The 22,707-nt window shown below is 38.4% G+C and overlaps 1 long non-coding RNA gene across 1 annotated transcript in view; it reads left to right on the top strand.

The window, feature by feature from the left end:
• Window positions 1-11,143: 11,143 nt before the first annotated feature.
• LOC138844078 (uncharacterized) overlaps window positions 11,144-22,707 on the top strand; it is a 292,978-nt gene continuing 281,414 nt past the window's right edge. Inside the window, exons 1-2 of the long non-coding RNA XR_011379483.1 lie at window positions 11,144-13,663; window positions 20,341-20,473. This is a non-coding gene — a long non-coding RNA (uncharacterized lncRNA). The remainder of the gene's footprint in view (window positions 13,664-20,340; window positions 20,474-22,707) is intronic.

Genomic DNA, 22,707 nt, shown 5'->3' with positions numbered 1-22,707 from the left:
CTATAAGTTGAAACTTTGTAGGGCTATCTTTAAGAGGCATGGCTAGATCCAAAGGTTACCAGGAATCTTTATTTTTCAATCTTGCAAATCTGTTTTCTTATGGTGACTTCATTTACAGATAGGCTGTCTGCCCCGAGGACAAGAATAATCTTAGCTCCAGGCTTAGGACCTTTACCATCTACCATTCTATTATTTCCAAAGAGGATACATAGTCTCCCACTTCTAGTGTCCCACGTTAACTGACAGGATCAAGGGGACGGAAAGAAATCTAACTGACTAACATAACCTATCTTCCACTGGAGTTAGAGTGATCTCTTATCTTGACACTGCCCCCTCAAGATATGGCGGTTTCTAGAAAGAGACTACCACATGTTGACTAACTGAAGGGAGAGAAGGGGGTTTCCAGCAAAACCAACACATATTTACTAAGGAGACTTCAGAGAAATTGCTTGCTTCTGGAGAATATGCTTCCTGATTCCTCAGAACATATATTCATTTGATTCTAACATATTTTTCCCTGCAGTCAAGGCAAACTGATTACCTTTCTATGAGCTCACACATTTTAGCCAAATCCATATGCATCGATTCTGCCTTGTGACAGAGGAGCAGGGATGAACAGACCAAAGAGGTACCTGGCTATGACTACCTAATCCACGGAGTTCGAAAAAATGCCACTTAGGGATAGAACCAATCACCCTGTCTCCAATTCCTAGTATAATTTCTGGCCTTAATTAGCCTCAAGTGTCTACCCTGAAGTTTTGGGGAAATATGTTTGCATGGAAGTTAACAGTAGGATACTGTGTGAATTGTCCATCTCACTGTATCTCTCAGGGCTTGTGGCTTTTGTTAAAGATTCAGAGCGGTGCGTCTTAACAACACCAGAAATTACCAAGAACTGTTACAGGGTTTCTAATGTCCCCCCTTAAATAGCTAACATGGACTTGAGTTAGCAAATCAAAGTAAATTAAGACAGAAAAGCAAATCAAGATGTGAAGTCATCTTGAAACTTCCCCAGGCATTTTTCAAGCGTTTAATAGACTGCTAACCCCATGAAATGCTTTGTGAAAACAAGTATTGGATTGTCAGGGAAATATCCTTTTCAGGAATTGACGGCTCTGAGCAGTCTTGGAATAAGAAACTTGATTGGCTTTGTTTGATATATCCTTTCTCACACTTACTGATGGTTTGTGTAGAACCTGTTAAAGTTTAGTGGAATGTGAGTTCTTGAAAGACTTTTGGTGAAGAAATGCTTCCTTCCTTCCAGAAACCAGGAGCTTAGGGAATTTTTGCTTGCTTATTCTTCTTATAGGCAGAGAGTGCCCACAGACCTTAAGAATAGATTTGAAATGTGCTATGTGTGTCACAGCTAGACAAATGCTGGTATTTCTGCAGCATTTCAGGGACTGGGCTGAGAATCAGTAGTGAATATGTGATTAACCAAATCTCCAGGTGGATCTTGGGGAAATGAATGAAAAACATGATTATTTGAGTGTAAATGTCATCTTTATTCCCTTTTATTCTTTCCCTTAGTCCTTTCTGTCCCTTTATCTATTTTTCAAACTATGATCCATATCTAAAAGATTTTGAAAGAAAACAAAAATTCAAGAGAAAGAGGAGTTTTCAAATACCTGAGAAGAAAAACTAGTGTTAACATCTCATAGGAAATGGCTAAGCAAGTTGAAATTATCCAAATATCCTATGTTTGCAGATTTCCTTCTACCACCCTGCCTGTCAGTTTGGAGGTTGTACCATCTATGGCAGTAGCAAATGAGTCAACACAGGCCCAGCTGCAGACAGACTTGTAGTGGAGGTGGTAGCTACTTCCTTCCCTGGGTAGTGTGGTGCCCAGAGTCTTCAAACCACTCCTTCTGCACTGCTTGTCTCTCTACCTGCTAATGGTCTGATTGAACCGAATTGAGTCTCCTTACTTTATCGTTAACCAATGAGATAGTAATAATAATTAATAATCATGATGATGATAGTGGCAGTTACGGTGGTTTGGGCACCTTCTGCAGTTTACCAGATGGAAAATAAGCCCTTTATGAATATCATGGAATGTCTTCCCAACCACCATATGAAATGTGCATTGTTATTTACCAAGGAAAGAATTGAGATTTAGAATATTTCTACAGATTTGTTAGCAGTGTGGGGGTGAGAGAACAGCAGAACTGTTTAACATTTGTTTATTTTTATTTGAAAGAGTGACAGAAGGGTGGGGGGAGAGGGGAGAGAGACACCTCTTCCATCTGCTGGTATACTCCCCAAATGCTTCCAACAGCTAGGCTGACTAAGACTTTTAATCCAGGAGTCCAGGACTCAGTCTGAGTCTCCCACATGAATGGCAGGAAACCAAGCACTTAAACCATCATCTGCTGCCTCCCAGGCTATGCATTAGCAGGAAACTGGACTGGAAGCAAGGGCAGGACTCCAACTCAGGCACAGTACTTGTCCTAGAACCAGGTTTGGAACATGTTGGTAAGGCACAATGAAATGCTTTACCCATAATCTGGAGATTATGATTCTATAGCTTCAATAAAAGAGCTAAAAATGGTAATTTTATTGCCCATAGAACAATGATTGTAATATGGTTTAAGTGTGTCCCCCAAGGGTTTATGTGTTGGGAGCTTGGTGTGCATGTGGCATTGTTAACAGAAGATGGGGTCTTGAAGCTGTGGGACCGAGTAGGAGATCATTAAGGGCGTTATCCTCAGAAGGCATTAAGTAGTTCTTGTGGACTCTGCTTAGTTTCCATGAGAGCGTTGTTATAAAAGAGAAAGACTGGCCTCTGCTTACTCCCTCTTAGCTCTCTGTCTCACCATGTGATCTATCTGGCCTGTACTCCTGTGATACCACCTACCATGAGGTCCTCACCAGAGCTGTGTTGATGCATGCCTCCAGAAGAGTGAACTAAATTGATCTCTTCTTTATAAAGTATTCAACATCAGATATTTCATCATAGCAATGGAAAAACAGAGTAATACACATGGAAAATGATGTTAGAGATCTTCATGAAAATAAATTTGGATGTGTGTGGAGGTATATGTGTGTGTGGTGGGAAGGGAGGACATGAGGAAACTTTATTCAGTATAAAGCAAACAAACTGTATTTCTTAGTATTATAATTGGCGCAATGAGTTTTTGTTTTCAGTTAAAAATGTGCATATTTTTAATATTAGTCTTATTAGGTTTGATAAGTTTAATTTTGAGAGGAAGCTAGCGTGTGGTCTATCATTTTTGTTAACCATTTTGTGCTTTTAAAACCATTTACTGTATTTTTAAAAATTGTAGTCAGTGAAAATAATGAAGTTCATCCGGTTACAAAACAGACCATCTGTGGCAAAATAAAGAAGTGGCAGTATGCTAAAAGTCCAGGAAAGCATAGTTGGTTTAAATAATGCCAAATATGTGTCCCCTAGACCTGATTTTATTTTTTACTTTTCAATACCTCTCTGGCCTTTTGCAATTGTCATTAAAGATTCAAACCATTTTCAGTGCAGTGACTCAAAGTTTTTCTCAGATTGTAGTGTTATTAACAGGGATAAACACTGTAATTATATATTTGTATTGTTTTGGGAGTGTATTTTTGAGCCACTGGAGTAATTGGACTGTAGCCTGCTCCAATTAATAAGGCTTTCAAATGCATTTCTACAAATCTGTTTTTTGGAAGCAACAGTCTTGACTTTAAGAACTTGCTTGCAGCTGAGACACTGCTTTGCATGGATAAAGCCTGGGAGCTATTTCTTTTTTAATAAGTATTTTCAAAGAAACCTAGGAAATCTTCATCAACATTTTTAAAGAAGTAGTCCCTATCAAGAGAAGAAAGACTTTGAAATCTAAACCTGTGTAGGCACCAGAAGCAGAGGCAGGTAGGTGACAGAGTTTTACATCACCTGCTGAGAAACAGTGGTTGCTGGAAGGCAATATATTAACAAAAAGGGCCTTTTGTTTTTACCAGCCTAAAGAGGTTGTTCCTCCAATAAGCTGTTGTCCTTGAATTGGGGCTGGAGTATGCTGAGGTTTCTACAAGCTTATTCTCTGCTCTCAGAGAATTCAAATGACAGCATGATACCCTATAACTGGCCTCCCAAATGTGCTTAATTTGATTTCATTAAGAAATTGTGTTGTGAGACTGCCAGTACAGAAGAGAGACAACTGATTATAATAGTCTTTGTGTTATTTTTTTGGTTCTTTTGGTCTTTCAATTGGGAACATTTATGGGACTAATTTTATTTCTTATTGTAAAATTTATGTAGCATTTTGACTTGCAAGGCAAATTCCAAAGGCAATTCTAATTGACTAGATGAAGTAAGGTCCCTTTGGACTTAGCATCTTATCATTTCGTTTTGTCTCCTTGTGTTATTTCTCAAGAATATCATTAAAGAAGTCAGTGATTTTGACCAAGTTTTTTACACACTGAAGGGTTTATAAGACTCAAGTGCAAATGGTTTAACTTTCCCATCTTGAAGCAAAATGGTTGCTGCCTCCACTTTCAAATGAAATACCCATGTCATTTTAAAATAACTTTTTAAAAAAATTCTGTAAATGGAATTATTGAAAGGACACATTTCTTGTGAAGAAAAAGTTAGATTGGTATTTTCATGTGATTACCTTTAATTAAGAAATTATTAGAGGAGTTGTATCCCAATTTCTTTTACTGTGGCATTCCACTGGATTCTAAAACATCTTGTTATGACTTCAGAACAGTAAAACCTCTACTGATCATCTCTCATCTGAAGTTGGCTGCTTAAACATTCATTTTAGTGAAAATTACCAAAACATTTCCAGACTCTGAAGCTAGGAATGTTATAATAGTTACGTTTATTCTTTTATTTCTTGTACACACAAATTTCTTGCTGTTTAGCTATTCCTCATAGCCACAATTCAAAGTTCACATCTGGGAGCAGGTGTTCATAGCACATAAAAATCTGAATCCCAGCTCTGCTCTACCCTCACCTCATGCTTCACCTTGACACAGTAGGTATTAGTGGTCCTCATTTGTCCACTGTCACAATATTAACTGCATCTACTTATCTTGTGAAGCAAGGTGTGTTCTCTGTTTCCAGCTCTTACCGTGTTCATTTCTCTCTTTTTGTGTCTCTGCTTGCATGGAGCCCTGCTCTTAGAATGTCCACATGTTTTTTTTGCTGCCTGTCTGAATCTGGCATTCCCATCCAGACTTTTTTCCTATCCTATACCCAACCATTATCATCTAAATGATCTGTCCCTGCCACTAACAAGTCTATACAATTCTTCCTGGCATTTCACTCTCGTTATTCTATGCCTGTCTCCTTTCCTCAGGTATATTGGCCCAAGAACAATGTCTCATACTTCTTTTGTATTCTCACAGTGATTGGCACAAGGCTAGACATGCAATAGGTACTTAATATTAAACAAGTATTTGATTAATGGAACCAACACATGATTTTGCTTGTTTTTATATATCAAGATTTATATATACATATATATGTAATATATAATGATACAGCAAGTCAGTTGTGTATATATAACTGATATATCAAGATTAAAAATACAATAGTAGATTTATTTTTCATTATGTTTCCTCCTTGCTTTTACACAGCCACCTCTTCTATTTGCTGCAAGTTAAAAATAGGAGCTTGTGGCTGGTGTTAAATTGGTGACTCAGAAATAATACTGAGATTAACTGACATATAGCAACAACTCAAACACTACCAAATGAAATGGAGGGTTGGTAAAGAAGTGTGGCCCAAAGTTGCAGAACTGATAAGCAGAAAAATCTGTGCTGCGAGAGGGCTACTGCCAGATACTATGTTCTACTGCCCTCCACCCCTGCCTGAAGTTTGCTTTTTCCCTGATCACTTGTTTCCCAAAAGGTTCCTTCTATATATGTTTAGAAGAGACAAAGGAAAGCATCAGGATCAAACTGACTGGGAATTTGACCCCAAGCCTTAATATAAAGCTCTTCTTTAGGCTGGACCCAGTAGAAGGCTTTTGTTTTGTCTTCTAGATATAAGAGCCTAAACCAAGTAGTTTGTTTCCTACAACTCATGCAAATCTTGTGTCTTAATATTCTTGGCAAAGGAGGATATTGTGGCTCAATGGATTAAGCTGCCACTTGTGATGCCAGTATCCCATGTCAGAGTGCCAGTTAGAGTCCCAAATGCTTCTCTTCTTATGCAGCTTCCTGTTAATGTGCCTGCAAAAGCAGTGGATGATGGCCCATGCATATGGAAGAGACATGGAGTTCTTGGCTCCTGGCTGTTTAAAAAAATTATTGATACAAAAGGAAAAGACTGAGAAAGGCAGAAAATTTAACTCCTCAAATCTGTTTAGTCAGTTGTGAAAAGAGGTGAAAGAGATGACCTGAAGGCTGTTGGGGTTATGAGTGAGTTTGTCTGATTCTTGGTGAAGAAGCTGAAAAAAGAGCAAGAGGCCTTGGGTGTCTTGATGACACCAGCATGGCTAAGATCTTTCTAGGTGCAAATACATGTTATTTTACAGCAAATTCTGCAAAACTCCAGAATATTTGAATATTGATAAACCTGGTGAAGTTTAGGGGAACATTGCTGCTCAAAAGAATCTAGAGGAAAACATCTTTTGGAATACAGTAGTTATATACTAAGCTGAGCCTCTGGTTTAGCTAACAACTGACTTTAAGTCAGAAATCCTATTCTCAAAAATAAGTTAGAAGGTAAAACAGTAAACAAAGGATAACACATGAGTGTAATAGAAATGTTATTTCTATTATAATATTTCTTAAAGAAATATTTATTTATTTGAAATACAGAATTACAGAGAGACACAGAGAATCTTCTATCCACTGGTTCACTTCCCAGATAGCTGCAATGGCTGTGGATGGACAGGCTGAAGCAGGAGCTTAATCTAGTTCTCCCACATGGGTGGCAGGGGCCAAGGTGCTTGGGCCATCTTCAGCTGCTTTCCCCAGGCCATTAGCAAGGAGCTGGGTTGGAAGTGGAGCAGACTGGGACTCAAACTGGTGCCTATAGGGGATGCCGGCATTGCAGGCCCAGCTTTACTCAGTATGCCACAACGCCAGCCCTGGAAAATTTGGTAATTTATAAGAATAAAAGAAGAGGAAACAATACTAATTCTTATATAATAATGCAATGATATTTTCCTTAATTATTTCATTTTTCAGGGTGGATGTTGTGGCACAGCTGGGTAAGCTGCTACTGTGGACACTCGCATCCCATATCAAAGTACTTGATTTGAGTTTTGGCTGCTTTACTTCCTGCCTTGTTTCCTGTTATTGCATCCTGGAAGGAAGCAGATGATGGCCCAAGTGCTTGGGTTTCTACCAACCACCTGAAGACCCAGATTGAGTTCTGGCCTCCTGACTTCTCTCTGGCCCAATCCTGGATGTTACAGCAGGTATATCTGGGGAATGAACCAGCAGAAGGACGATTCTCTCCCTTTTTCCCTCCTACCCTCCCTCCATTTCTCTCTGTTTCTTTCTGTTGCTCTGCCTTTCAAGCAGATAAAAATTTAAAAGATTTTTAAAAGATTTAGTTTGCTAAAATACTAGATTTATTTCATGAAAAGAAATATCATTGGAAGATGATATTCACTGTTGTTCTGCAGGCATGGGATATGTTCTTTTAAATTCTGAGAATAGGATTTCTCATTTCAGGAACTGGTGTTTCTGACTTAAGGTAGTTTTTAGATAAATGAATATAAAATAATTGAAGCTAGCAATTTTTTTTTTTACTCATTTCTTTTTCATTCTGCCCTTTCTGCTGCTTCTTCCTACCTTTTAGTCTTTGTGACTTGCCTGCGTCTCTCTTTTTGCCTCTTTCTTTCCTGCTGGAATCAAGACTTCCTAGTGATCAATAAAGCTTTACAAATAACAGAGGTTACTGCTTTGCCAGAGTCTAAGATGACAAACTGCAGGAATATTGAAAATGTATCAAGTTCCTGGTCACCACAGATAAGTGGTCTAGACTAGAATTTTTATTCTCTGTCCACAACATCATGTGAGAGTAAAATAGTGTGTTGAGATCATATAATATGAGATCTTACAGTAGCCTGAGAATCACTGAAGGAAGCTTGAGTCTCTGGAGTTTCGTATTGGATGAGCACAGAGTAAAAGGAATTCCTCTAAGATCACCAGATTGATTCTGAACAGTTTGCATATCGACGTATTTGAAGGAAATCCATTAATTGAACACATTTGTGGGATTGTAAAGGATATCATTTTATTTGTCAATCTTTTTTTCTTAGCATGAAGAATGTTAATTACCTCCAGTTAATGAAGCATCCTTGGGTGATAGAAAAGGGCAGCAAGCTGGATTGAGGCATCACTTTAGCACTGACTGCTGGAGGTGCGGTACTTAAAAATGAGAAAGTAGGGCCAGTTCTCAAATTGTACTGGACATTTTCAAAATGTACCCTGTAAACCTGTTTTAACAAAGAAGTCTGTTACCCTGCAGATCACTCTTCTATGCCTGAATCAGGCCATTGAGACATTTTCATTTGCTATAATTTTCTTTGAGGTTGAATGTTCATAATGATTTATTTCAGTAGTTAGCTAAAATAGTTGTCTATTTAGACAAAGTAGTAGAAGGGATAGCACTCTGGAATTTGAAGGATGGAAATGGGAGAATTGAGCCTCAGGAAAAATTTATCATCAGCCATGTAGAAAGCTAGAATTTGGTATAGACTAATTAATTGTGGCTCAATTTTTATTCTAATACCCTTGAAGACTTTAGACGTTAATCTCCTTTCTCTCCTTTGGAGAATCTGCTGAAAAATTTAAGTGTGTAAGAGGTGGACTAAATTAGAGTTTTCTTGAAAGCTATGATTGAAATTTATCATCAAGCTTGTGCTACATTATCCCTCAATGTACCAACCCACTAATTTTAGAAACCTTCCCTCTTTGTCATTGAAAATCAATTTAATATCATGAATAATGTTTTTTAAATCAAGGAAATTATAAAGATTGTTATGAGTGTTGAAGGGGTTGGTTGAGAGCTACCAATACTGACTTACTTGAGAATAGCACTACAAAGGTGGATCTACACATTTATTCTCCTTTACCAAATCTATTCTTAGACCCATTCGTCCCCAGATGCTGCCATCTTTGGAGCCATACATCATCAGACTTAGGTGCTCTTATAATGTATTGCACTAATACATTGTGCGAAGGACAGCACTGATGATAAATTTCTTAAATGATGGTGCTGTCTAAGGCTAATGACTCTAAGAGCAAATGCAAGGTAATGTGGAGATTTCATTTCAGGCCACAGTAAAGAATACAGAAGACATCTCAAAGCCATTTTTACTTGGGGATAATACTGAATTAGATACCATTTAAAGACCTTTGCAACACTCATATAGGGAGTATTAGGGAAAATGTGACAGGCTTTGCATTTTCAATTAAAAAGTATACTTACGCAGATAAGAGAGAACTTTTTAAGCTTTGGATGTTTGAGAAACACCTGAAGTTATTTTTTGACACAAAGAATGAGTTGTTGAGGCTTTGCTCTCTTTTTGTGGGAATGATGTGCCTTATGCTTCTTTGAATATGGGTTGTTGGCTTTAAGCTCTTTGGGCAGGAGATAGATGTATTTTCCCAAGAAATATTTTTGTGTGATTACAAGCAGAGGGATGGGTTAATTGGCAGGGCTTGTGGTTGGCAAGACTCTTGTCTTGGCCAAAGGTTAATGGGTACAAGACAAATTCCTGCCTTTTCCACAGAGTTATGGGACATATGTGCCCAAGAAATGTCTGATTATTCCTTAGTTGGGAAAGAAACAACCATAAATATGAGAAATTGGGAAGCAAAATGAAACATTTAATGGAATATTTTTTGTGGAAGTCATTTCTTGGGCAGTGTGGTATATTCTATTTGTGTTAAAAAGAGCAAAAACTGTGACAAATCATTTCTTTACTTGGGGATTAAGTCCATCCAGACAGTGTCATTTGCATTCTTCAGACATATCAAAATCAACTGTGTCTAATGTTTTTCATAAATGTGAATATCATTTGCATGGGAGATCTCCTCACGAATGAGTTCGAATACGTTGAGCATTGCCAGACACTGCTCTAAGTACTTTCTTTTTCTTTCTGAAGATTTATTTATTTATTTGAAAGGCAGAGTTAGAGAGAGACAGAGACAGAGAGAGAGCGGTCTTCCATCCTTCTGGTTCACTCCCCAGATGGCTGCAACAGCAGGAGCTGCAGTGATCCCAAGCCAGGGAGCCGGGAGCTTTTTTCAGGTCTCCCACTCAGGTGCAGGGGCCCAAGGACTTAGGCCATCTTCTACTGCTTCCCCAGGCCAGAGCAGAGAGCTGGATTGCAATGGAGCAACCTGGACTCGAACTGGCTCCCATATGGGGTGCTGGCACTGCAGGTGGTAGCTTTACCTGCTATGCCACAGTACTGGCTCCTGCTCTAAGTACTTTCACAAGTTGCCTACTGAACTGAGGTAGGGACAACTCTTAACCTATTTGACAGATGAGCAGTTTGAGCATAGAAAAACTAAGTCATTTGCTTCAAATGGCATTTGGACCATCTGATTCCTGAGGCCATGAGCTAAATCGTTGTATCAAATTAAGGCTCGTGTTTTAAAATTAATCCTGTATTTTCTTCCACATCACAATATGAGAGAATCAAATCTTAGACTAAATTTGAAAATGGTATAATTGGGGCTGGTGTTGTGGCATAGCAGTTTAAACCACCACCCGTGATGCTGGTATCCCATATAGGCTCTGGTTCAAGTCCTGGATGCTCCATTTTATTTGTAAAGCATACATATGATAGGGATTAATATAAAGAACTAAAACAAACAGTCCAGTTAAAAAATGGGCAAAAGATTTGAATAGCAGTTTTTCTATAGAAGATATATTGATAGTTAAAAAGCACTTGTAAAGATGATCAGTGTTATTAGTGTTATAAGTCATGAGGGATGACAATAGGTCTGATCTGATTTCATCATCATTTAAAAAAATCATCTATTATTTTTCACTTTATGTTTCTGTGTGGGAGCAAAACTGTTGAAATCCTTACTTAAGGTATACTAAACTGATCTTCTGTATATTAAGATAATTGAAAATGAATCTTGATGTGAATGGAAGGGGAGAGGGAGTGGGAAAGGGGAGGGTTGTGGGTGGGAGGGACGGTATGGGGGGGAAGCCATTGTAATCCATAAGTCGTACTTTGGAAATTTATATTCATTAAATAAAAGTTAAAAAAAATAAGTCATGAGGGAAATGCAAGTAACACCATAAGAGATAACACTTTATACCCATTAGGTTGTTTTTTTTTTGTTTGTTTGTTTAGAAAAAAAAAGAAAATAGGGGCTGTTCTGTGGAGTAGCAGGTAAAACCGCTGCTCACAGCTCTGGCATCCCATATGGGTGTTGGTTCAGGTCCCAGCTGCTCCACTTCAGCTCCCTGCTAATAGCCTGGGAAGGCAGTGGAGGATGGCCCAAGTACTTGGGCCACTGCACCCATGTGGAAGGCTGGGAAGAAGCTCCTGACTCCTGGCTTTGGCCTGGCTCAGCCTGGCCATTGTGGCCATTTGGGGAGTGAAGCAGCAGATGGACGGTGTCTCTCTCTCTCTCTCTGCATGTCTGTAACTCTGCCTTTCAAATAAGTAATTAAAATCTTAATAAAAATAGGAAAATAACAACTGTTTGCAAGAGTGTGGAGAAGTTAAAATTTTTTTTTGCATTGTTAATGTAAAATTGTGCGATTACTGTGGAAGACATTTTGGGAATTCTTCAAAAAGTTAAACATAGAATTTTGGTGCAATCTATCAATACCACTCTTAGATATATGCCCAAAGAAACAGAAAGAAGGGTCTTAGGCGTTTGTCTAACAGTGTTCATGGTAAGATTATTCACAATAGCCAAAAGGTAGAAACAACCCAAGAGTCCATCAGCTGAAGAATGGGCAACAAAGTATAAATATAAGCATCCTTCATAAAGTTAATGTAAAAATAGAATTAAAATATAAGCTTCTTTTGGAGCCAAACATTTTGAAATCCATGTTTTTTTAATAACACACATTTTCATGATACTTTTTCAAATATTCTTAAACATTCTGACTCATGCTACAACATAGTTGAAGCTTGAAAATATTATGTTAAGTAAAATAAGCCAGATACAAAAGGAAAAACATTGATTCCACTCATGAGTTATCTAGAACAGGGAAATTCATTGAGACAAAAGGTAGAATAGAGGTTACCAGGGCTGATGCAGAAAGGAATGAGAAGTTACTACTTAACTGACTCAGAGTTTCTATTTAGAATGAAGAAAATATTCTGGAAATCATAGTGATGGTTATACAAAATTGTTAAGGGTCTCAGTGCCACTGAATTGTACACATAAAATTGTTAAAATTAAAAATTGTATGTTATGTATATAATACAGAAAGGAGGATGAAAAATACTATTGGCAACAGAAGGACTAGGTAAAGACTTAAATATAAAGTGAAGTATAGCCATTGCTTGAAATTATAGTAGCTATCAGTTTTAACAGATGGCAAACGTCTTTGCAGGAGGAAAAAAAATCTTTATTTTAGGTATATGCATAATTAGTGGGATATTGGTTAGCTTTGCTAAACAGAACCAACTTGACTTTCTGAAATTATTTGATTATAAGACATTGAAACACTGTGTACTGGTGGAGTTTTAACTGCCAGAGGGTCTTCATATGTAATAATAAATACTGTCATTAGCAGAGAACAAGACATGTGATATGTGCCCACTAAATAGTTGTTGAATGGAACAGTTACCTTTATCAAAAGACAGCAGCTACATAATAATTTTAATTAACTGTAAGAATTATTTATTAGTTATATTTTTTAAATTTTTTATGTGCAATGGTCAGTTTTCCCAATTGTAAGTTATATAAAATGGGAAAGTAATGCAAACTGATACACTCAATCAAAGGCCCTGGAATTCTATTTTAAATTTATAAGGATTTAGGGCCATGATTGTTTTAAGGATGAGTGTTGCCTAGAATAAGGATGAAACCATTATTTCTATTAGCCAGTTAACATTTCTAGGCTGCCTCTCAGAATAGCCACCCATATTTGTATTGAATTTATGTCAGAGTACATCACACAAATGAGGAGAAGAGCACAAAAAATATTTCAAATGAATTTGAATAAATCTGGTATAGAAAGAATACAGCCACTTGCTTAAATTATTTTAAAGGTAACTTTTTATTGATTAAGTTTATAGCGACATAGGTATTTTAAAATATAATAAAGATATATTGAATGGTAACTTCAAAATTTTTTTAAGTTCCTTCAACCTGCAGGATTTTACTCTTTCTGTCTCCTTCACCCTATCTTTAAATAACAAAGGCAAAAAAGAAAAGAACATTGCTGTAGTATTTTGAATTTAATCAGAAATACTTTGTCATATATTTGACAGCTACAGATGTAGATCTTAAACTTCATATTAATGAATTGTTATCTTTTCATACATGTTCAAAATGTGTGGAACTAGATGTTTAGTACAGATAACCCTTATGTGTTGATTTCTTTTTTTTATTTCTTTATTTTTTATTTTATTTTATTATTATTATTTTTTTTTGACAGGCAGAGTGGACAGTGAGAGAGAGAGACAGAGAGAAAGGTCTTCCTTTGCCATTGGTTCACCCTCCAATGGCCGCCGTGGCCAGCGCACCGCACTGATCCGATGGCAGGAGCCAGGTACTTCTCCTGGTCTCCCATGGGGTGCAGGACCCAAGCACTTGGGCCATCCTCCACTGCACTCCCTTGGCCACAGCAGAGAGCTGGCCTCAAAGAGGGGCAACCGGGACAGAATCCGGCGCCCCGACCGGGACTAGAACCCAGTGTGCCGGTGCCGCAAGGGGGAGGATTAGCCTAGTGAGCCGCAGCACCGGCGTGATTTCTTTCTTTCTTTCTTTCTTTCTTTCTTTCTTTCTTTCTTTCTTTCTTTCTTTCTTTCTTTCTTTCTTTCTTTCTTTCTTTCTTTTTTTTTCTTTTTTTCTTTTTTTAGTTTATTTTATTTATTTGAAACACAGAGTTACACAGAGAGAGGTAGAGCCAGAAAGAGAGGTCTTCTATCTGCTGGTCCACTCTCCAAATGACCTCAACGTCCAGAGCTGAGCTGATCCGAAGCCAGGAGCCAAGAGCTTCCTCCAGGTCTCCCAAGTGGGTGCAGGGGCCCAAGGAGTTGGGCCATCCTCTACTGCTTTCCTAGGCCATAGCAGAGAGCTGGATCAGAAGTAGAGCAGCTGGGACTCGAACCGGTGCCCATATGGAATGCCGGCGCTACAGGCCGCAGCTTTAACCCACTGTGCCACAGTGCTGGTCCCTATGGGTTGATTTTGTTTAATGAATGATCAGCGTTTTCTAGTGTTGGCCAACTATACTAGCAGAGCATGCCTTTTGGTAGCCCAGAACCTGGTGTAGGAGAAACAGCAATAAACAGATCATTATAATATACTCTAGAAAGTGCTATGATAGGGAAAAGCACAGAGGACTTTGGGCAAATTTCCCTTTTCAGAGGCATAAGGGAAAGCCCTGCAAAGAAGATGCAGCAGATATATTGAGGCCTTTTATCACTTCCTCTCACTTTTGACTGTTGCCTGGGCATGGGACAGTTCTGATGCAAGGACAGTGTGAGCTGTGTCTTTTAGTTTTTCCTCCTGGTGGCCTTCTGTGAAGCATTAGGACCTGGAAATACAGGACAGCAGTGCCTGGTAGTTAGTACCCCAAGGGGCAGCCTCTGATGAGGAGAGGAGATGGAAGCCAATAGACTGTAAGAGGACAGTTCTAAGAAGGGTTTTGTGTGGTTTTCAAAGGCTCCGACATTGCTTGCAGCAACAGCCTTGATGATGCACCTTTACTTACTTTTCCTCCTTCTCTTCTTCAGTCTGCCTACATTTCACTCCTGCTTCCTGTGGTCTTTCCCACATACACCATATGCACTCTAGTCCCTGACTCAGGTTCCGCTTCAAGAGAGCCCAAACTGGGGCAGAATGTGGCATTAGGGCTGGAATGATTCGAGGGGTTTATTGAGAATATATGCGAACAGAGGAACAAGTTTCCTTGCAGACAGATGCAGCAGTGTCTGAGAAGTCACCAAGGACTGTGGGTATTCCTTGGCAGCACTGAAGGTGAAAGGATGTGTGGAAGTTACTAGCAGGTCAGTATGTTACTGATGAGATCTGGGAAGGGAGAGAGGCTGAAGAGATGTAATGGTGAAAACAAACTCACCTAAAAAGTCTGCAAACATTCAAGAGAAATACCTGCTGAGAACCATCTGAGGAGTGTTGTGTTCAGAGTTGCTTATTAATCTTGTCCAACAAGTCAGCTTGACTTGGGTAAAGTGCACATAGGGTTTGTTTCTTCCTAGCTGTCTGAAACAACCTTGCATGATCCTTTGTTCTTTATTTATACATTCCTTTTTGTATCTATTCTCAGAAATGTCCTTCTTAAAATGAAATAGTAACCTTTTTAGCATACCCTGTCTGAAAATGTTTGTAACCTGTCATGCTCTACAAATAGTCATCTCCAACTTGTGAGAACTTTCTTCTTGCTTACCTAAAGCCTCCTTTCGAGCCAGGCCAAAATATGTTCACTATTTAATCATAAAGGAAAATTTACTGTCATAGAATACATAAATTCTGAATAGACTATGATCACTTTGGAACACTTCTGAGGACTGTGTCTCCTGGGCATAGGTCACTCATATTCTTCCCCAAATAAACGCCATATTCACCTTTTTAAAGAGCCTGATTGGGCCTGGCATTGCAGTGCAGTGTTAAGCTGCCATCTGCAACACTGGCATCCCATATGGGTACAGGCTTAAGTCTTAGTTTCTATTTTCAGTCCAGTTCCCTGCTAGTCTGCCTGGAAATGAGTGCAAGGTGGCCCAAATCCTTGTGTCCCTGTACCCACTTGGGAGGTTCAGATGGAGTTCCAGTCTCCTGACTTTGGCTTGGCCCTGCTCCAACTGTTGCAGCCATCTGGGGAGTGAACCAGTGGATAGAAGATTTTCTTCCTCCATCCCTTCCTCCTCCTTCCCTCCCTCTCTCTATCTCTATCTCTGTCATTTTCTGTCCTTCTCTGTCACTCTGACTTTCAAATAAATAGATTTTTTTAAAGTGGTCTAATTGTTTCAGGAATGGGGTCAGTCATAAAATGCCTCATAAGACGTGAGAAGGACTCAGTACCATCTTACAAGAAATAGCAGACAAGATTATATTCTTAGTGGGGAAGCTGTGCTTGGGAATCAGAGACAGGAGATATTGAAGCCAGTTGGGAGACAGCTGTTAACAGTCCAAGTGAAAGAGGATGCAATAGGGTCAGCTGTGCATGAGGAAGAGGGTGAACTGCTTGAAGAGATGTAGACACAACAGACTTGATGGACTTGGTAACTACATGGCTAGGGTTGAGGGGTGAAGTAGAATGTGAAGTTGAAATTGTCACCCAGTTTTTAAGCTTGGCAGATTGGGTGAATGATGACTCTAGGTTAGTTAGAAAGTGTGGATAAAGAAGATCAGTGGCTATGAAAGAGAAAAGGAGACTTAGACTTGCAAAATCTGAACAGTTTTGGCTTGGGATATACATATCTCAAGATTCCTACAAGATATCCAGGTGAAGTGGATGTGTAAGAGAATCTCTGGGAAGAAAAAAATGTAGTTAGAAATTTGAGACTTAAATGTTTTCTAATATTCAGCTTTTCTACCAGATACCATGGGGTTGGATGAGATTGTCCAACAAGGAAGGGTGAAGAGAGGAGGGAGAAATGGAACCAAACTGGACTCTATGAAAGCAATTGACATCAAATAAATGTCCTTTTATTCAACAGAATAAAAGTTACCTTTATTTTCAACACACTTCCTGGAACATACATTATGAAATTGTGCAGTATTACTACTTAGTATGTATGGATATGAATATTGATTGACTGTAGATAGAAAAAATGTTATATTCAGTAAAATAATTTGATGAATCGTATTCACCAAAAGAGTTTGAATAGATTGCTTTGTGATTTTGGAAATTGCTTATAAATATTGCCGTCTATCAGAGCAAAAAAAAAAGTTTTAGCCTGGAAATCTTCCAGTGGTTTGATCTGTAAGTGCTTTAAATTTAGGGCACCCCTGGAATGCAGTATAAGTGCCATAAAAAAAACTTCAGTTCTTTGATGTTTATATTGTTAAGAGGAAATCTTGAGATAAAAGTGTTTTATTAATTTTTTATTGCTTTGTATCAAATTAGCACAATTTTGTGGTTAAAAATAATACCTATGTCCTCACAAATATATAGGTCAGACATTTGGGAAGGCTTGACTGAGTTCTGTACAACCTGAAAGTAGAAAGGTATTTACCTAGCTGAGATTTTACCTGGAGGTTCGGGGAAAGAATTTGCTTTGGGATTATGTAGCTTGGTGTCAGAATCTAGTCCATGCATTTGTTGGACTGAGATTTCTGTTCCCTTGCTGGCTGCTAGCTGAGGATGGCTTTCACCTCATTATGCCTGCCTTTTCATGTGGCCCCCTTCATCCTGAAGGCAGCAACAGGATACTGAAACCTTTTCATGCTTATTTCTACTATCAACAAGAGAAAACACTGTGCTTTTAAAGGGTTTATGTGACTACATAAAGCACACCCAGATAATCTCCCAATCTACAGGTCAATTGATCAATAACCTTAATATGCCTACCCTGTACCCTTATAGCAGTACATAGGTTCATGTTTGATTGAAAAACAGAGCTGAGACACCTGGGTGGTCATTTTAGAATTCTGCCTATCACAAAAGTTATGTAACTCCAGGAATACCCAAGGTGGCCTGTTAGTCCTAATGAAATAGATCATTATAGTCTTTCAGTTAAACCCTGCTCAGTTTCCCTTTCTTTTCATTTACCCATTTTACTAATTCTGTACCACAAAAAATTTGGGGAAGCAGGATGGCAAAAACTCTCTATCAGCTGGCGATGGTAGAGAAGAAGAAATGTAGAGTCTAATCATTTTCAAATTGTATCTCTGGCACATTATTTATATATAAATGTAACTTAATTTGTTCATGTTTGCTCTTTAACAAGAATAATTTAGCCTGACATGCTTTGTTAAAAGTATTCATTTATTTGAGAGGCAAAGGGACAGAGAGTTATCACTGCTGACTCCCAGGATCTGCATTAACAGGAAGCTGGTGTCAAGATCCAGAGCTGTTTATAAAACCCAGGAACTCCAGTGTGAGATGCAGGCATCTTATCTGCTAGGCTAAATTCACACTCCATTGCATGGTCTACTTTTAAATCCTAGAAAACAAATGATAACTGCCAAATAAAGTATAATACAGATTAGAATGTAGAATTAAGCTAAAATAGGGGGAGGAGTTTAGGGAAAGAATATATGAAAAATAGTGCCAGAAGATAGTGAAAATTACATGTGAGTCCAAAATTAAGCATAGGTGACTGCCTACAGTGGGCTTTCTTTTCATTAAGGAATTTACATGACTTTCTTTTCATTAAGGAATAGTTTTTTGCCTTAAGAAAAGCTTGCAAAGAAGCCATATATACAAAACTCTAAAGGGTGAGAAACTTGTGTTACCATAAAGGAGTGGAGCCAGTAGCCCCAAAGTTTCAGTTCTTTATACTTCTCTTTTCCATGAAAAAGCCCAGTATGGAAATTGCTTGGATAGAGACAAGAGCTGATTTGAGTGAACTTTTGTTATTTTTTGGCTGCTCAACACCTTTTCATCTGGCCAACAGCCTTTATTTTCTGCAGATAAACAATCCCTTCCTTTCTCAGCTCACATGGTTTAAAGGGTTGTCACTCTGAGACCCAGGATTTTCTCCTAATTAGCTTAGCCCATAAGTGTATCCTAACTCAGCCACAGAGATTGGTTAATTGGACAAATGGGAGTGGGTGTTTGGTGCAATGGTTAAGACACTGAATTCCATATTGGTAGTACCTAGATTCAAGTCCTATCACCATTCCTAATTCTAATTTCATAATAATGTTCACCCATGGAGGCAGCAGGTGATGACTCAAGTAGTCAGATCCCTGGCACCAACATGGATGGCCTGGATTGATTTCCTGGTTCTTGGTACTGGCCAAGCCCAGCCCTGGATGTTGTGAGCATTTCAAGTAAACTATCAGACAGGAGATCTCTCTCTGTCTCTATATGCCTTTAAAATAAATATTTTTAAACCAATATATAACCCACTTTGGAACAATTAAAGTGATTCCTAAGATTTGTTCTAGATTTGCAGAAAAGATGCTCTCATTCTTCTACTTCATACAAAGCTGAGAGGCAATAAAGGCTAGGTTAGCTATAGCTGTCTTGCTACTAACATGGGAGAGTCTGCATGGTAATGAAGTCAGCCTATTGAAGAAAACCTGTCTAAGTCAAGTCCAGAGCAAAGATAGAGTGAATTTTAAATTGGTGTGATTTCTGAGCACCAGGAGCCAGAATTATTCTTCAATTTTCAGGAGCATGGATCCTTTCTGCTTACTCCATTAGAAAAAAAAATCATTTTCATCTAGGAAGTCAAATAACTTAAAGCTAAATAGAAGAATCAATAAATATGTATTTTTTGGTGACAGAGGGCAGGATTGTATATACACAGATGATTAATGGAATGTCAAGATGTAGAGAGGAAGAAAAGCATACATTCAGCATAGGTGGAGGTTGATAGAGGAAGATGTGGTGCGTTTAATACTTTGTGTCTAATAGTTAAGTCATGTAGTAGTAATGGGAATCTATGCTGTGCCTGCTTCTCCTATCAGGCCTCTTTTGTTTTTCTCTACCTTTTCACCCCTCCTTAAGGTAACAGCACACACTTTCCTTTTAGTTATGGCTTTACCTAAAACATCTGGATTGCCCATTGCACTGTCTTCTGCTCTCAACAGTTGGCCCAAGTAACAGTCACATGATCAAAAAGAGCCAGAGTCCTTCAGAACAGAATATACAAAGGGCTGTTAAGAAATCTCTCTTGCTGTGTTAAACTAGAAATTTTTTTTCTCTTATAAACTAACCTAAATGCCTTTTTTTTTGAGTGGCAGAGTTACAGAGAGAGGGAAAGACAGAAAAGTCTTCCATCTGCTGGTTCACTTCCCAAATGGCCATAATGGTCAGAGGTAGGCCAATCTAAAGCCAGGAGCTTCCTCCAGGTCTCCCATGTGGGTGCAGGGGCCCAAGCACTTGGACCATCCTTTACTGCTTTCCCAGGCTATAACAGAGCACTGGATAGGAAGAGGAACAGCCAGGACATGAGCCTGTGCTCATATGAGATGCTGGTGCTATAGGCAGAGGCTTAGCATACTATGCCACAGTGCTGGCCCCAAACTAGAATGTTTTAAGTTGAGGATACTTGGTTCATGACACAATACCCCTTTCCACCCCTATTCCAGTGTCTACCTGCAAAAGGAGAGGATGAGCACAACATACTGAAAGTTGAGCCAAGAAATGCAGAAAAAGAAGAAGAAATACACGCAGAAAAATCTGATGATGTTGTCCCTGTTGGCTTCACCATGGACTTCTCAGGTATTATTCTCTTACTCGCTTTTTTCCTATTTTAAACTAGCTTGAGTCTTGTTTCTGTCATTTGGGAAGAAGAATCTAATAATACATTACATATCCCTCTTGGACCCTTGGTAGAAATTACTAGTCAGTCCCAGCATTCTTTATTGTTGAGCTTGAATGTGTCCTTAGATTGCTTTTCCGTGTAAAGCTTCATGTTGGCATTCTCAGTTGGCTTAAGCTATAAAAATTATTTTCCAACCTTATGAGGAGGGATGAGTTGTTAGCTGAAGTCAATAAAGTTTTGGAGTTCAACGTGTAAAGGAATTTGAATGCCATATTAAGGTGTTTGATTATATTAACCTGGTCCTTCCATGTTATGGCTTATTACAATTGATAAAAACAGGACAGAGAACATGCCTTTGCAAGTCTAAAACACTATGGATTGGCAATTTGCATATGGTAATTTCTTTATGGTGGATTCTTGTTAACCTATCCAAGAAGACCTAAAAAAACCTTCCTGAGAGTCTGAGAGTCTTAGCATAAGGTAGTTTGTGCTGAGAGGAATTTGGCCATCCAGACCCTCAAGTACAGCATTAGAATGAAGTTCCAGGTAACTGTCCATTACTGTAAAGCAGTTTTAGTAAATGCTGTAAAACTGTGATGGAAATTTAGAAGTACATGAAATTTCATTAAAACACTGGTATTTTGGTTGGACTTAGAGTCCTACACTCAGAAGAAGGTTCTTAGAATCAGAAAGCATTTAATGATTTGGGGCAGTTTTTTCAAAGAGGTAAAATGAGGGGATCAGAATAACACCCTTCATAATAAGAAGACTTATTAGATGAGGCAAGCACAAGTACAGGTTGGTGACTGAGGAGCTGAATAAAACTGAAAAAGTATGGAATGACTCAGAGCTAATAGGGAGTGTCCTGAGTCAGGTTCCTTGGAAACCGAGCTTGAGAAAGGGATTTGGTTGTAATATATGTGATTATTGAGGGACTGCTCCTTGTGACAAATCTGTAAGAGAGAGATGGAAGCACAACAAGTAATGGGGAAGAGCTGAAGAAGGAGCAGTTTCATGTAGTCTAGCCTTGATCTGATCTTAAAGTTGGGAGGAATTTTGAGCCTATATTGCACCACTGATAGTATCTGTACCCTTGGCTTTCCTGGATCTCCAACCTGATGGCACACTCTGAAAATTTAGACTTGCTGACCTCCATAATTTAAATTGCATAACCCAGTCATGTTAAGCTAGCTATTTCTATATATACCCACTCATACACGTGCATTTTTTCTAATGAACAGAATAAAACTTATCAACAAAATGTTTACTAAATAATCCAAATCCATAGGGAAATAAATATAAACCATGACAACAAATGATTTTAATTCTAGGAAGACAGGGTTGACTTATTCAAAATCAGTCACTATAATATAAAATGTATTTTTCCTTCTAAAATACATTTATTAAAGATTACTTAAGTAAAAATCTTGAATCCATATTAGTACAGGTGCTAAGTGGATAGATAGGGTGGGACTCAGAAGGTAAAACTTGCATGAATGAAACTAGGAAGTGTGGTAGCTTTCATCAACCAAGGACAAGTCATCTGAAAAGATCACAGGTGTAAACTCTGATCAGTGGTGTTTGTAGAGACTGGGGTACCTCAGCAGAAAAGAGGATAAGGATACTGCTCTTCTTCAGGGGGCATACATATAGACATCCTACTTATTGAGTACTTAGAGAATGCTGCAGAAATAAACCGTGGATACATTGATTTTGGTTGCAAGTTAAGTTTATGGTCCTTCACCGATTCCTTTGTAGTACATTATCAGTTTTTATAAAGCTCCTTTTGGTAACCACTTATTAGTATGGCTGCATGGTATGGTGATTTAAATTTTGGGCCTTTGACATCAAAGAAGTAACTGTTCAAATTAAGCTTTCCATGTACCAGCCGAGCAACATTCTCACATGCCCACATCTTAATGACAGATATTATAATAATCCCCTCACATATGTATTGTGAAGATTAAAATTAAAATTGATGTCATACTCGGAAGGCAGATAAATGTCACTTTTGAATATTAACCCTTCTGTGCCAGGCAGTGGGGTCAAGCAGCTTAAAGTTGCTCACCATGTTCAATTCCTACAGCGTTTTTAAAAGTAGACATTATTCACCTTATTTCCTAGTTTGAAAAGTAAGGTACAAAATGGTTAAGACATATACCCAAGATCACTAGATGAGGAAGCAATGGAG

This window comes from Oryctolagus cuniculus, chromosome 10 (genome assembly GCF_964237555.1).
Source record: "Oryctolagus cuniculus chromosome 10, mOryCun1.1, whole genome shotgun sequence".
Lineage (NCBI taxonomy): Eukaryota > Metazoa > Chordata > Mammalia > Lagomorpha > Leporidae > Oryctolagus > Oryctolagus cuniculus.
This window is presented reverse-complemented; position numbering and strand designations above follow the sequence as displayed.